A 15,710-nucleotide genomic window follows, 5' to 3' on the forward strand; every position below is an offset into this window, starting at 1 on the left:
TAAAAAGCCCGTGTCTAAATCATGCTATATTGAAAATATGTTTATTACACCGAGAAATCGGAGTCTCATGTACTCCCTCTGTCTTTGGGACGGAGGAAGTATTAAGGAAAAAATTCAAGATTATTGAAAATATGGACAGGTCTTTAGGAAGTAAGTGATTAATTACCTAAACTTTAGTACATAGAAACATAGACCCAACAAAATATTCAAGATTGTCTTGCACATGTGGTCATTGATTCAAAGCTGTTGAGTTGGTTTACAAAAAATTAATTGGATAGTCAAATGTTGTACAATACAGATTAAAGAACCAGAAGGTGACACATATGAAAGGGAGATGACAAAGAACACACTTGCTGAAGCTTTATTGCTAAGTTTAATTTACAGAATGTGTGTACAAAATCAACCAACCGGTCGCCTCTTCTGACACATAAAGACATCATCTGCTACCATGCCCTTGCTCAGGTTGGAGCTTCAGTTGAAGAAGGAATGCCTATATAGAACAAAAACATGGTCACTGGCCTTAAGCTTTTTCCAGGTGGAAAGTGCCATTGTGGAGAAACTTCCAAGGCGACACATCCAGTGGAATGAAAACTTACATGTTGAGCCGCTGGATCTACAACGAACGGCATCCGCTCAAAGGTGTAGCTCCACCAACAACTTAAAACACCAATCAGCACATAACCCCTCCTTCCTAGTAATGTTGCCAGATTATTTAGGGATTGGCTTATCCCGTCGTAAGACCTAATCTTGGTTCAGACATAAGTTTGTAGCAAAACACATGTAGAGAGGCAATAGAAGAGCAGGTCTCAACCAAGTAGCAAAACACATGTAGAGACGAAAGCACATGTGAAGCCACCCAGGCAGGAATATTAGAAGAGCAGAAGAAAGAATCTCAACGCCAAATAACAGTCAGATTATGGACTGAGAGCTCCCTTCACTCGTATGATTTTTGCATGACATTCAAACCAAAAACCAACTTATTCTTTTCTTATTTCCAAAGCACATGTGAATATGACAATACCACTTGTCAAACCAGTACACTGACTCATACCTCTATGTCTAATGTTCAAATCTAAAATTAAGAAACTCTTTTTTATTCCCAAAGCGAACAAAAAACAGACCTTAAAAGGCCCAAGTAGCACAAAAGAATAAAACAGGGGAGATTTTGGTTGGTGGACCAAGGCCCTACTAATCTAGGAAGGGTAAGTGCGTAGAAAGCATTATCATTAATCAAACTATGAACACATGATAGATGGAAGCGAGTAGAAAGCATTCATCATATAATAAACCAGGACGTACACTGGAGGGACGAAACTGAGCTTTCATCACTTGAATTTGGCTGGAGTACAAGTCCATTCAAGATAAAGGAAGTTCAAATCACCTGAACAATTGCAAGCTTGGACCAAATATTATGCGACACTTTGCAGATATACCTGGAGCGCTATAGAGGAACAAAGCTGTCAAATATTAATGGCATGAGTGAACTACTGGACATATCTTCAAGGTGGGGACAGAACAACAAAAAACAGGATGGAGCAAGCTAATAATAACAATTTAGCGGGGGGGAAACACTGTTTGAGAGCACAATATTCACAACAGATCAATGTACATCTAAGAAAAACTAAGAATAAAACATTTTCTCTCAAGATCAACATAGCAGAGTATCAAATCACATCATTCTTCCAGCCATATTACTTGTGGACCTTCCCTATCAGAACATATTGTTACTTGAATTACAATGCCCCTTTTAATAGTTGACAGTCAATGATCTAGTGTAGGTAGTCCTTCCCTACTTTACACATTGCACTCTCAAAACCAAAAATGTAATTACATATGGTATATATATCAAAATAATTAGCCTCATGAAGAAGTGGGGAATCTATAACGGAAGGGGATTTCACTTGTAGACTATGCATCACCGAGTGAATCAAGAAATCAAGAGTGAATGTACATGAGCTCTAAACTGGAACTTGTACACATTTTCTTATATATTTCATCCTCGTTTTCTGATTCAATGCGCCACTGATTTGGTCCAGTATTTATTTGCTTAGCAAGGCTTATAACAGTGAAATAAACCGCATACTAAAACCATGGTTGACAGCTAGGCAGGGTAAGCAAACGTTTTTATGTAAGTAGACAATTTAAAACAAGGATGTGATCATAATAACTAAAGGGTAAAAGAAATTAAGAGGTAAACATACGGTATACAAACAAGGTTGAAGCATTGTTGGGTACTGGTAGCTGTGAATCTCTTTGTGAAATCGTATTGAATAGGTCTGTTTTTGAACATAAACAAGACTGCTTTACTACTTAACCCATATAACACACCAATAGGTCATAAGCACACACATAATCATGCACACAGGACAACGCCCAAACAACAATCTTTATGTTATATTTACATTTTCCTTCAAAATTACATTTCTTTTATTTTTCAAGTTTAAGTTGTAGTGAAACAAGTTGTCCATTGCCACATTTAAAAAATAAGAACATGGCAAATAACTCTGTAGCACAAAGAAAATGGATCAACTATACTCTCATCTTTGGATCCATGATACATCCTATTTTCCATTGGAACTAAACATTCTTAAAGCATAGAAAGAACATGAACGCCCAAAAATCCATGAGGAAGAGTACACTACCAACAACAAACATATGTAAACTAAGTGGGAAAAAATGCTGCACAATGAAAAGGGGGGAGATGAACCTCTACACACAAACACTTAGTCAACAGAAAAAGGCAACCATTCATAAATTCATCTTAGCTAAAGCAAAAGCATAATTCAGACTAATCAAAATGCCCTCGAGCGACACAACAACGAATTAAACAAAAGGGAAAACACCAAGACAACAGAAAACAACGGAAGGTAGGTGAAGCACAATTATACCTGATGGACCTGAAGGCACACACAACAGAAAAATAGAGGACCGTCGAAATAACGTACTCTTCCATCCGCAACCCTGAAGAACCATGCAGGAGCAGTAAGCAAAGCAGGAACAGGACCGAGCGGTGAACGCAAAGGAACTGTGTATCCTCCCAAAAATTGCAAGCGGACTTGTATCGGACAAAATGAGTCCCAGAAAGCAATTGAGAATATGTTAGTTGTCACAGTCAAAGTTCTACTATTCCACAACATTTGTGTCCTTCACATTTATTTGCATTCGGTATTTAGCAAAATGCATGACCTCTCTGCTTGAAACTAAATTTTCAGATTTGTGATTCTAAATGGGCCGTGCTACTTATTATTGCTATTCAGCAGAAGTGTAAAGTGGTTGACTTGGGTATTGGAAAAGATACCGAAAGAAGTCTTGTGGAGCATATGGATGCAGCTCTATGTTCTGATGCTGATATAATCCTTACTTCTGATGGTGTTTCCATGGTGATAGAGATCTTGTCAAACCTTTCTTGGCAAAGGTATGTAAAATTCACTTTGAAAAGGTTACCTACAAATCCTTCTGGGTTATTGTGTACAAACTACAAAGATGTTGATAAGCAGCATCAGCCTTATGATTGTATTCTTTTCCTGTATGTTGTTGGATGAGCATTGAAAGCAGTTATGTTTGGTCAAACCTAAAGTTACTAACAAATGCAAACATAAATTCATCATCTAATAACAATTACATCGATAAATTATAATAAAAGAGATTATGTATGCAAATATGATGATATATAACCCTATTCGATTATTCCATTTGATGTGATGATAAGAAGTGCACATCAAGTCGTCTCTTTCTTTTCTCACAAAGAAAATAACACCAGGATAATCTTCATTAGAGCACACAACAATCATGCTTTAATTGATAAATAATAGTATAACAATTAGAATATATATTTTAAAAAAACTTGACTCCAAAGAGCATTGTGTTGTCCCACAAAAAATGCACTATAATTTTAACAGATGGGTAGAAAGAAGAAGACAAGTAACCTGCAACACAAATATGAGGTCACCTACCAATTTTCTACAAAACATAGACGAACATTCACAGGAGAGAGTTAGTCACCTTGTTCTTCACCAAATTCTTCTATTGGATTCTCCTGTTCATCTTCTTTCTCAGATCTGGAAGATTGTGGTCTTTAGATAAATTGTTTATGAGGAAATCAAGACCAAAGACAAGAAATAAACAGGTAAAGAGAGAGAACCTAAAAGCGATTTGTCGAGAACTGCATCTTGCTGCTGTTACAGGTTTCATGGCAGCACCCAACCACTAGAAAGAAAAATTCAGGAACAACTGTGCCACAAAGAGCAGTGGAATAAGATAAGAGTACATGAAGAGAGGGGAAGAAAGAGATGTGGGGATACAAAAATACCTACAGGCGTCATGAACGGCAATTCTGGCTGTGTCATCGGCAACGCAACACCACTTGCCACGCGAGCAAACCCACATGAAGACGAAGGAGGCCGGCGAGGAGGCCGCAGCGGCAGCTCCATGTCTGAGCCGAGCCGGTCCGCCTCCTGGCTCGCATCCTCTGCTTCCCTCCTCCGACCGACGACGCCCTGGTTGAGCTCCTCCTCCGCACCTTCCTCGCACCGAGGTCTCTCCTCCTGCCGCGGCTTCCTCGCAACCTAGGGCAGATAGGACCTCGGGAGGCGGTGGATCTCATAGAAAGGAACGACGGAGCCCCTAGGTTGCGGCTGTGGTGAGGGAGCGAGGAGGGAGAGGAGTGGCGGCTGTGTTGATTGGGAGAATGGGCTAGGGTTTCCCACCAATGGCGGCTGACCAGGGAAGAGGAGGGAGGGAGGGGTGCGGGCGAGGGGATTGGACGAGGCCTGCCCCACGCTCCCGCAGACGGCACGACGCGCACGCGGCGGGTGGGGAGAGGGCGAACCTGCACCTCGAATCAGCTCGCCCAGCCAACACGGGCGCTGCAAGAGCCCACTGGTCATTGGCCATGCAAAGTCATTTTGCGGTAAAAACGAGCAGCGAAACACCCAGTGAACATCCAACGCATGGAACGAAGTCAAAGATCGGACTTTCCAGGATCGAACGGCAGGGAATGCATGACATCGGGGGAGCTCCGTGGGCGAGTTGTCCCGGAACCTTATATATATACTAGATCGGAAACGCGCCTTAGCGCGAGGGTGCCGGTCACAACAAAGTGTCCAAGCAGGTAATGCTCAATTTAGTAGGAAACCAGGTTTAGTATACGTATTCAAACATGATACAACGAACTAATAAGAAGAAGAAACATTCACATGCAATAGGAGCAAAACATCATTGAGTTTGACATTGTCACGAGAAATAAGGCAGCATTCGATTTAGTGCGCTCATGAGACCACAAAAACTAACCACTTGAAATTAAGTTTGGTATTAAGATCACGAACATGGGAGAGGAAGTACCAAGAGCAGAAACACATAAAAAGGTAAAAACTACATAGCCATAGCTATTAGACATACTAATAAGTTGCTTCATTCAGCTGCCTTGTCGATCAACTTCATTGGCGACATGTCACATTAATCTGATGCCGTCAATCTGTTAGATACATTGTATAGAACGATTTATGTGTAAACAATGATGCACTTGCGATTCTAAAGCTGATGGACAGTGAGCGACGGTTTCCCCTTTTCAATTTCGAAGGCAATGGCACATATGATACTATCTGATCCCTGCCGCTTTTATAAAGCCTGATCAATTATTTGTTATCGTTGATCTCTTGTCCATATTCGGGTGCACTCATATCCAACCCGGTAATAAAACCATTGAAGTATTTCATATAAAACATAACATTATCTATGAACTGACCCACGACTGCAATGCCTCTCAATTATGGTTTGGACTTAATCAAAGAGATGCTACTTGCCAAACCCCAACTCCTACGTAATCCCATTTTCGCTAACCTGATAATAGAAAAAAAATGTATCTCAAGATGGAAAAGTAGAGACTGAAAGTGTGTTATATCGACTAAAGGGGGGGGTGAATAGGCGATTTTTATGAAAGTCTTCAGAACATAGAAGTTTTAAAGACAAACAATAAAATTAAACCTATTACCGTGCAGCGGAAGGTAGACTACACTAGGCAAACCATAGTCAAGTATTCAATGAAATGAAAGCACAAAGACTAATAGCAGCTAGGTAGTAAGGATCAGGTAGGAAGATATTGTAAAGCCAAACAGAACATGCAATCACTCAATGAAGACAAATGATAGTGCAAACATACAATGACTTCACAAGGAGTAACAGTAAGTAAAGGGAAATGAAGATGAAACAAATGACTCGTTGAAGACAATGATTTGTTGGACCAGTTCCAATTGCTGTGACAACTGTATGTCTGGTTGGAACGGCTAAGTATTTAAACCTTAGGACACGCCTAATCACTCTGGTACGTCTTCAAGGTAGACTCCCAAACATTTACAGACTTCGTTCACCGGTAATCCACAATGTCTCTTGGATGCTTAGAACGCAACGCTTAACCGGCTGGAGGATGCACAGTCCTCAAGTGTAATAAGTCTTCAGATCACACAGACAAAAAGACTTAAGTGATGCCCAATTCTCTCTGGCTCTGGCCACTTGACAACCCGACCTGATTCGTCCGAAATGACCCTGGATTACTAAGGAACTGACACATGTTCTAACGGTCAGATTTCAAACTCACACGGCAACTTTACTTGAGCTACAAGCAAAGCTGACTTGTCTGACTCTAGACAAGATTCGCCTTCATAGTCTTCACTCGAAGACAAGTTTTTGGTTTAGGCATCACTTCAATCATTCTGACTGGTTCTCTTGGACCCCACTTAAAAGTACGGTGGTTTCTATGACTCAACACAAAAGAAAAAGAACTACGAAAGATCTAAGTCTTCGAGCTCCATAGGTTTCATATCCTGTCTTCTCTTGTCATAGTCTTCAATGTGAATATCTTCATATACCACCTTTGACTTCAATATCTTCATACATTTTTAGGGGTCATCTCTGGTAGTAAAACCGAATCAATGAGGGACTTCTATCTGTGTTATCCTGCAATTCTCACAAACACATTAGTCCCTCAACTAGGTTTGTCGTCAATACTCCAAAACCAACTAGGGATGACACTAGATGCACTTATAGAGACTATCTCAGGATGGAAATGTATCAAGGAATTACTCAAAAGTTCAATGATCAAACTTCTGATATAACTCCTTTTCTATTAAGAGCTGACATCACTCAATATATCTCAGGATAGAAATATATCTGATATTACTCAAAGGGTAGGTGATGGTAGATACTCACAACAGTAATGACCTCGTAAAATATATAAAAATGACTATCTACATGCCATCCGCGCATTTGTTATAAAATGTGACAATGAAATACCTAAGCAAGGTTTGGTATGATAGAAACCAAAAGCAGGCCATAGTAGTAAACTACATGGTTGACCATTAGATATATAACTTTGTCCACACGCCTTCACCTGATTTGCTTGATATATAACTTTGTCTTTGTCCACACTCCTTCATTTGATTTGCTTGCATGTTGTGACACACGGATCTGCTAAAGGACATATCGGGTTAGCAAACTATTCAAATAGTGTGCCTCATGGATAGGGAGAAAATAATTTGGCCTATATGAAGGAGAGTCGCTTTGGACAATATTCAGTGATGTGGATAAAGTGTAACCTCTTTAACATAAAATAATATAAAAGATAAGAGTAAAAAAATTATCTTACTATTCTACATGGCACCCAGAAAACATAATAAGCCTACTATTCATAGATATCCTCCAAGATTTTCTTCACAAAACTTGATTACACTATGCGATGAAGCAACCTAAAGGCATCTCACCTTATTATGTGCCTAATTATTCAACACTGACAGAGGTTTCCAAATTAGTGGTTTTGTTTTGGCATATAAAGAAACTGAAGTTCATAATATATAAAAGCAAATTAATAGAGATTAGATATTGCAACCATGAATCCAATCCTCTAGTGATTACTCTCATTCTAAAGTTAGAACAGACCAATAAAATTAGATACTGCAACCATGAATCTCCTCTAGTGAATACTCTCGTTCCAAAGTTAAACCAAAGATGAGAGCTAATTATATATGCACAAGGCATCCAGAGAAATGATCTGGTTGTTCATAAAGTCAAAACCACTATATTGATTCAACCAAGCATGATTCAAATCAAACTACCCTTCAACCTCCGTCGTAGGACCTATTGAGATATAATGATATAATGGCAGAACGAAAGGAAAAGAAAAGAAAAAAAAAGTAAAATCATCGTAAGAGCATCGAATTCATATCCTAATCCACGGAAGCATCATGCATAAAAAGTCTGTGCATGATGGAAATGTAGAGACTATATATCTCACTGGCGGACATCCACATAGTTTGAGGTAGAAGAAGCTCGTCGGCTAACATTACCACAAGGAGGAGCTCAAGTTGGCCTTGGAACAGCCTAGTGTCACCGTGGAAGTCCAGAAGCAGTCCAAGCGGCGTTGCCACTATGACCTTTAACTCTGCAAGAAGTGTCACACTCATACAGAAAGAAGTTGTTCTCTTCCATCCACAGAACACAAAATAACAAAGGTAAATAAGTTGTCTACTCAAAATTCGGAACACTTCATCTAATAGGATGACACAAACAGAAGGCCGTCGTGTAAAAAGCAAGTTCACTAAATTCGGCAGATGATTAGTAATTTAGCATACTTGTAACCTCGCCAATGGACATACGCATCCTCACATTTAAAGATTTTGCATTAACATAACCCAGTGTTATAGTGATAGTACGTTCCAACTCATTCTTGAAAAAAAGAAACATTGTACAGTTAAAAACGAATATCAAGCACAAGCACAAGCACATGGAAAAGGACCACGTGGACATTTTTTCCGTTTTAAGCTTGGATCACCTAAACATTGTTCTGTTTTGAGCTTGGACCACCTCAACATTCACCACCAAAACAGAGAAGAGAAGGTTCCAAACAGAGCAAGTCAAGGAACAAATTATCCAATTGTCTATATTCATGGATTAGATGATGCAATAATAATAGTCATGGAACTATTTCTTTAATGCATAGGAAGCCAAAACAATTCATTAGCACTATTCTCGATCAATTATCTGAAGTCATGGGACTATTTTTTAATGAACATCTCATTAGTGTAACTTATAAATCAATAGAAACAAATAATAGGTGGATCCAAATATGAATGAGGAACCAAGCAGCTTTACTGTATGCAAATTAAAAGACTTCAACTCTGTACCCAATGTTGATCCTCGCTCTTGGCGTGAGATAACTTCAGGTGATAACGGGTGTAGCTTGGTAACACCAAGCTTGGTTAAATCCTACTCCATCAATCATCGGTGCCACACCATTCTCTACCATAAAAGTAGGGAGACAACACTAAAACAAAGAAGAGTAAATGTTCCTTTCACTAACGGATGAACTTTGCAAATAACACTCAAAACGGGATGAACAACAATGGGAAATTTTCTTCCAAGACTGCCGCAAATCATTATGAATCATGGGCATGTGTCATGCACACACACATGATGTATTTTTATTATTATTGTGCACTATTGCCCACTCCTCTATATATCATTAAGAACAGGTCACTAAATCCTTGATGGTTGGCACTAAGATAAAGTCACATGTTCAAATTTTACTAACCTAAGGCAGTAATTCAAACAGCCTGTTGAAGCCTTTTATAGCAGGTCACTAAATCCTTGATGGTTGAATCTAAAAATAATGAACCATTAAAAATGCAGCCCCACAAAAAGATGTCACTCCCCAGCTTTAATAGTTTCGGAATAAATTAACTCTTTTATAACTCTTATCTGAAGCAAAAGGAACCTGAACCACAGCAACACAAGCAAGATCATTAACTAAACAGCTCACTCCCATCGCTATACATCGAACCGTAGGTTTATAAAGAATAAATTTATCTTTCCTATACACAAATATCCATCCAGCACAAAATATAACCTCTCACAAGAACAGTTTATGTCTGGAATATTTGGACTGATGTCATATTCATGCATCCATGATCAAAGCTCAAGTGTCAGTCTACATGGATTAAACCAGGGGAGCATACCTCAATATCATTTCAAGTATACTAATAGAAAATAGCGGCCCATTACATTAGAATTTATGTATAATGGATAAAATCAATTTGTTATTTATTTTACAGAACCAGTAGAGGATGTCCATATAGAACATGACAAGTAGAGTTGCCGATCTGAGCTAAGATGTGCACAATCTGGAAATGCAAAATATCTTAAGTCATCCGGTTGTTTCCTGACTAACGGACTGCTATTCTTCTCACATAGCAAGTCATTTTTTGTGTGTGAATTCCATTCAATGAAAGAATATAGAAGGCTTAGATATGCTGTATATGCACTACTCAGTTTATTTCGAAAGCAAAAAAAAAAGTGTGCTTGCATGGTGGATTACACAAATCAAATAGATAACGGCAATGATGAATCTTGGCAGGAAGTGCACTAACCAGTCCAGTAGCCGTGGATGAACTTCGGGTAGGGAAACTGCAATCGAAGTGAATCCTTATACCTGTAAAATATCATCTCTGTCAATAAAAAGATGGGAAGCGAAATAACATTGAGGTCACATCTGCGAAGGTAATGAGATACTCCATCTGCTCGAGTACTTAAATATGTACGTCTTAATTATGACTATTGGAGTGCTTGATATTCTTTAATCAAGATATAGCCATGTACTCTAAGATCAAATTGTATGGAGAAGTGTTCATAACAACATAAGCACATGGTATATGTGTGTATATAAATAAAGTATGACACAAGAGCTTATACAGGATAAATGTAGAGAAGATGTGTCAACAACATTAATAGGTCACTCCATGTCATAGTCCTTGGCCAAGGTCAGGGGACCTTGAATCCTAGAAATCTGTAGAGGAGGCATCATCAGGAGCAATCTATCACAACTCACAAAATCACCCAAGAGGCAGGTACAGACTATGTTAACCATTTATGTGTACAGAATATATTAACTTGCACCACACCGGAGACATTTCTCACCGGTAGCGGATTAATTAATTTTCTGATTAACACACAAGCTCGAGCCTGCTGCCGTAATCAGCTTATGACCAAAGGTGAAAGAAATAGATAAATCACAAAATTGGCATAACTATTTGCCAACTAAAATATAAATATCCTAGGTATGCTTAAATATCCGACCCTGCTGCCGCAATCAGCTTATGATCAATGGTGTTTTTCAAAGCAATAAAGGCAAGGAAATGCTATAAAAGAATTATGGCTCCAAAAAATGCAATAAAGGCAGCAAACTAATGTTTTCACATGGCTGTTTGTTGATGTGCTAGCTACAATTATAGATTGTACTATTCAAGTTCAGGCTGTTGTGCCCACATGTAAGGCCATTCAAAGAGATCAGTGTTCACATGTAATATGATGTGTTCCTCTTGAGCATGCCATCTACGAACGACCACCTGGAAATATCAGGCAGGAGATGAGTACATGTAAACAAGCAATTGTGTGTAATTATCAGAATTCTGACAGCTAAGACCGCTCGAAATTTCCAACACAGTATGAAAAATCTTTGTTTGGCTCTTCTCTTTCCAAGTATAGTACATCTTCCAGGTGCATTGTTTTCTTAACTATTTTTCACCCACCACTCTATAGACAGGAAATGTGAATCTTGATACATAAATACACATGAGCACTGTGAGTTATCTGATTCAGACTCGGATATACATGTAACTGTAGTTTAAGAAGTTATAGCATCAGTTCCGGAGAAAACTCTTAAACTATAGTACACAATAAAAGGGGATATATAAATCACCGTACTTCAAAGGTGATGAACTTGATTTGGAACAGGGGCAAGTACCTGAGACGGGTGGGTAGTAAGGAAGAATCCAACAGTAGGTGCAAACTCATTCCCGTGCCTAAAAGGATTGCAGACAGTGGAGAAGCAATCAGTGGCATATCATATTGCATCACAGAATGGAATCATCCAAAACCGAACAACGTTAATCATTAGAACATGTGGAAAATGCGAGTGAAATGAACAAATGATGCAATGAAATTTCACAAACCTAAACAGTGGATAGCAACTTTTTCGGATGTCCCAGAAACAGGTTAAGGGGTCAAACAGAAGAGGGAAAATTGCAAGGCAGCATGATGTTGCTAATCTAGAACTACTCCACAAAGCAAGTTTGGATCTACTCTCAGATCTAGTCTCAGAACTACTACACAAAGCAAGTTTCGATCTACTCCATAGCTTTCATGGCCACCGTCTCTCGCTGTAGTAGTCTCGCTCATCCTCTTTTATTTTTTCGGTAGATGCCCACAGCCACAACACAATAAAAACTATCCTTGGGCTAATGAAAATATACGTGAATACTGAATCTGCTCAATAGTAGAAGAGAGTTCAGTTATCACCTCAGCTCACCTAGGAAGCAACAACTTCCATTTCCAAGAGAAAAATGACCAGGAAACGTAAGCCGCTATTGGCTTGATACCTGCAAACGACTAATTGTTCAACACTACTTTGGGAACGATCGCTCTGAGCAATTAACAGTAATAAACAAAGAACAAAAAGGAACAAAACAAAGCCAGGTTTTTTCACCTAAAAGGAATTGTCAAATGCAGCGATAGCATGCGTGCATTTCTCTCCAAATTGCACATGAGCTTTGACTGTAGGGAAGAGATAAAATTTCCCACAAACAAACAAACGTCCACAATAGCTGCAAGTTGCATCTACTATCAAAGGAACACTTAGCATATCTCAAATAAATAGGTACGATAACCGTGATCTCAGGAAGCGTAGGAAGATGCATCTTATACTCTAGAGTTCAGATATATCAATAATTCATTTTATCCGACCTCTTTGGAGTTACACTGTTAAAGGGCATTGTTAAACTAAACAACCGTTCTTATCCTGTAACATGCTACTACTTAGTTGCACCCCTCTTACTCCTGACACTACGAACTCCAGTTTATGTTGCGTATGTTATGCATATACAAACGATGTATAAAGCTTGAACATGGCAAAAAAATGCAAGGGATTACCTGAATATATGATGCTGCAGTACACCAATTTTTCTAACTGAAATTAAACCTACCACTTCCTGCTCTCAGATTTTAGTTCATTTATAAACTCTACATTCTACTCATACAAGCATACCACATCTAATGTTCTGCTATAACCCAGATTATTGTTACCTTACTAAACTCATAATTATTATCAGTTTATAATGGAAATAAAATACCCTAACGCAACCCCTAGTAAATGACATTACGAACTGCGGTGTATGTGTGTGCTGCTATGATTCAGATAACTGAACTCTGTTCTACTATTGAGCAGGTTCAGTACAAGATTTGGAAGTATATAGTGGTAACTAATAAAAATTTGGAAGTATAAAAGGAATCATACAACCTGCAAGATCTACTATAGCCAAGCAAAAGTGGTATTGTTAAGCATTGGTAAATAACTAAATATAGTAAAGGACAAAATGACTTGGCAAAAGCAATCAACACAACAAAAAGAGAGATGCAAGTCAGCGATAATTAGTTGTCGTACTGTTCTTTTGAAACTATACATATCTGTAATGTTCTTTTGAAACTATACATATCTGTACCAGTTGACCATGACTGCACAAATCTACATGATAACATGTTTTCAAAACATATCCTGAAGGGAAAATGGACCGCATGAAAGAAACAGGCGCAATCATCCATGGATAGCAGGATTGTACAGCATGCTAAACTACAGTAAAATGGAATATATAAGTTATATCACAATCCGTCTAAATGTGCAAGAAACAGTTTTCTTACATAGTTTTATATGTACTGTGCATCTCCCTGCAATATTCAGTACCAAGCAGGCTGTAAATGTCATGGGTACGATACAGTCTATTACTCTGATTTCGATAAGCTCTTTACACATATTATAGGATAAAAATATTCTTAAAACGAGATGGAAGTTTTTAAACAAATCGTCATCAATGGAAATTATTTGCATACTGAAAGATATATTGAGCCTTACCTGCAATATAAAGAAAAATAGCAAATAAACTTCGGGCACTTTATTATGCTGCTGACAACCCTATACAGCAAGTGATCTGAAGTTTAAGCTGTTACCAAGCTCCCGACTAAGAATGCCATGAAGAAGTGTCTGTGAAGAAGTGATGAAACTTGTTTCCACAAAGATATATGTAGTCATTGACAATTTTCTGGTTCAAAATAATAGTATAATCAGAATGCCATATAAGCTACCAATCCAGCAGCCTGAGCCCTGACAGTTGCTTCTCTTCGCTCGATCTTCTGAGTAGGTTAAAAAGCTCTCACGGCCACCATGGCCCAGATATAAAGATGACCCATATAAACTATGAACACAGAGCCTCCAATCATCCCCAAAGTTGAATATGTATAGATAGAACTGACTTGTTCTTGTTCTGGTCGCTGACAAGCAAAACCAGTCCACTGGCTGTATTCCCATTGGTGGCAACCTGAAGAAAATATGAGATTAGCTCCAAAAAAAGATACTCAACAGATAGTCCATTATCAGTAAAATAGGTGAATGACTGGTAAAACAAAGGAAGTGAGCAGCACAAGATTTTAACAATGAAAACCAAAAATAAGCAAACCCCCCACAAAAAGAAGCCTAACAATAACAGTAGATTTAGCAAGGCACAATCCATGCTCAAAATACAGGAGCTAAAATAAAATACGGACAGAGAAAGACGGGATAAGATGAGCACCTGCAATGGGATGGCCGAGCAAAGGCAGAACTAGCAAAGCATCCTCGATCAATAGGGACGGGAGATCATAGTGACCTGATATGTTATCAGCTCACGGCAGTCACCAATCCAATAGCAAATCCTAACCCTAGAACAGAAAAAAATCGAATGGCAACAAAAGACCTAGATGAGCACCGGTAGATAACAAATCGAACGAAAAATATTACACAAGAGTAGCGGTTCCTAGATGATGGATGCAGTAGCAGTCAGAGAGAGAGAGAGAGAGAGAGAGAGAGAGAGAGAGAGGGCCTAGAGTAGAACTGGAGCCGAGCCCTGCCTGGCGATGGAGGAGAAGGAGGGGCCACGGGGAAGCACCTGCAGTCAGCGTAGAAGGAGTGACGGGGGAGCCACATCGAGCGCCTCCGGCGGGTGCTCCTCGCCCTGCGCCTCTACCCCCGCCGCTTCGGGCCGCAGCCATGCTCAAAAACGCGCCGTCGCACCCGGGCTCGAGCTCGACAACGGCCGCCGCCGAACAGAAAACAAGGTGGTGCTTCCCGGAGGCGAAGAAGTCGGCGGTCTGGCGGCCGGCGGCGCGAGGGGACGGGGAAGAGAGGAAGAGCGCAAGCTTTGGAAGGGGAAGGGGCGGCGACGGCTCCCCGTCCGTGAACAGGAAGAGGGAGGAAGACGATCGGGGAGAAACCATATGGGCATTGGGCTTTTATATCTCGTAGCGAAATTACGAAAATGCCCTCGGCGGGTGACAGGAATTACGCGCGGTGGCATGAGATTTTTACCGAGAGACGGTAACTATTCATTTTTACAGTGCCGTTGGCTCGATCCGACGGCCAAAATCGCATCAAGGAATCGAGATGGACGGTCAGATCTTCCAAATCGCTGAGGAGGCTCGGTGAGACATCCTTCTCTTATCTCTTGATATAGGACTCCCCTTTTATACTCCCAAGAGTATGTACTCTTACCTCTAGTCCCTTTAGAAAAAAAATTCCCACGTCCAGTGGATGAATAAACGGGTGAAAATATACCCATGAGCAACATTTATCATCGTAGTAG

At 39.6% G+C, this 15,710-nt stretch overlaps 2 long non-coding RNA genes across 14 annotated transcripts; both read right to left on the minus strand.

Moving 5' to 3' along the window:
• Nucleotides 1-203: 203 nt before the first annotated feature.
• LOC123189161 (uncharacterized) lies at nucleotides 204-4,832 on the minus strand. 5 transcript variants are annotated; one of them, XR_006495612.1, is made up of 5 exons: nucleotides 4,314-4,830; nucleotides 4,142-4,230; nucleotides 3,299-4,058; nucleotides 597-2,961; nucleotides 204-490 (listed from the first exon to the last, which is right to left on the minus strand). It is a non-coding gene; the product is annotated as an uncharacterized lncRNA (long non-coding RNA). The 5 variants fall into 5 exon arrangements; XR_006495613.1 differs by having other exon boundaries at nucleotides 597-3,524; nucleotides 4,003-4,058; nucleotides 4,314-4,829; XR_006495609.1 differs by having other exon boundaries at nucleotides 4,003-4,058; nucleotides 4,314-4,825.
• Nucleotides 4,833-6,885: 2,053 nt separating this feature from the next.
• LOC123189162 (uncharacterized) lies at nucleotides 6,886-15,320 on the minus strand. 9 transcript variants are annotated; one of them, XR_006495618.1, is made up of 10 exons: nucleotides 15,018-15,320; nucleotides 14,664-14,790; nucleotides 12,530-14,411; nucleotides 12,343-12,422; nucleotides 11,789-11,846; nucleotides 10,416-10,477; nucleotides 9,174-9,313; nucleotides 8,337-8,431; nucleotides 7,288-7,461; nucleotides 6,886-6,951 (listed from the first exon to the last, which is right to left on the minus strand). It is a non-coding gene; the product is annotated as an uncharacterized lncRNA (long non-coding RNA). The 9 variants fall into 9 exon arrangements; XR_006495621.1 differs by having other exon boundaries at nucleotides 6,895-6,951; nucleotides 7,288-7,464; XR_006495622.1 differs by lacking the exon at nucleotides 6,886-6,951 and having other exon boundaries at nucleotides 6,984-7,464; nucleotides 9,174-9,288.
• Nucleotides 15,321-15,710: the final 390 nt, after the last annotated feature.

This window comes from Triticum aestivum, chromosome 2A (genome assembly GCF_018294505.1).
Source record: "Triticum aestivum cultivar Chinese Spring chromosome 2A, IWGSC CS RefSeq v2.1, whole genome shotgun sequence".
NCBI classification, from domain to species: domain Eukaryota; kingdom Viridiplantae; phylum Streptophyta; class Magnoliopsida; order Poales; family Poaceae; genus Triticum; species Triticum aestivum.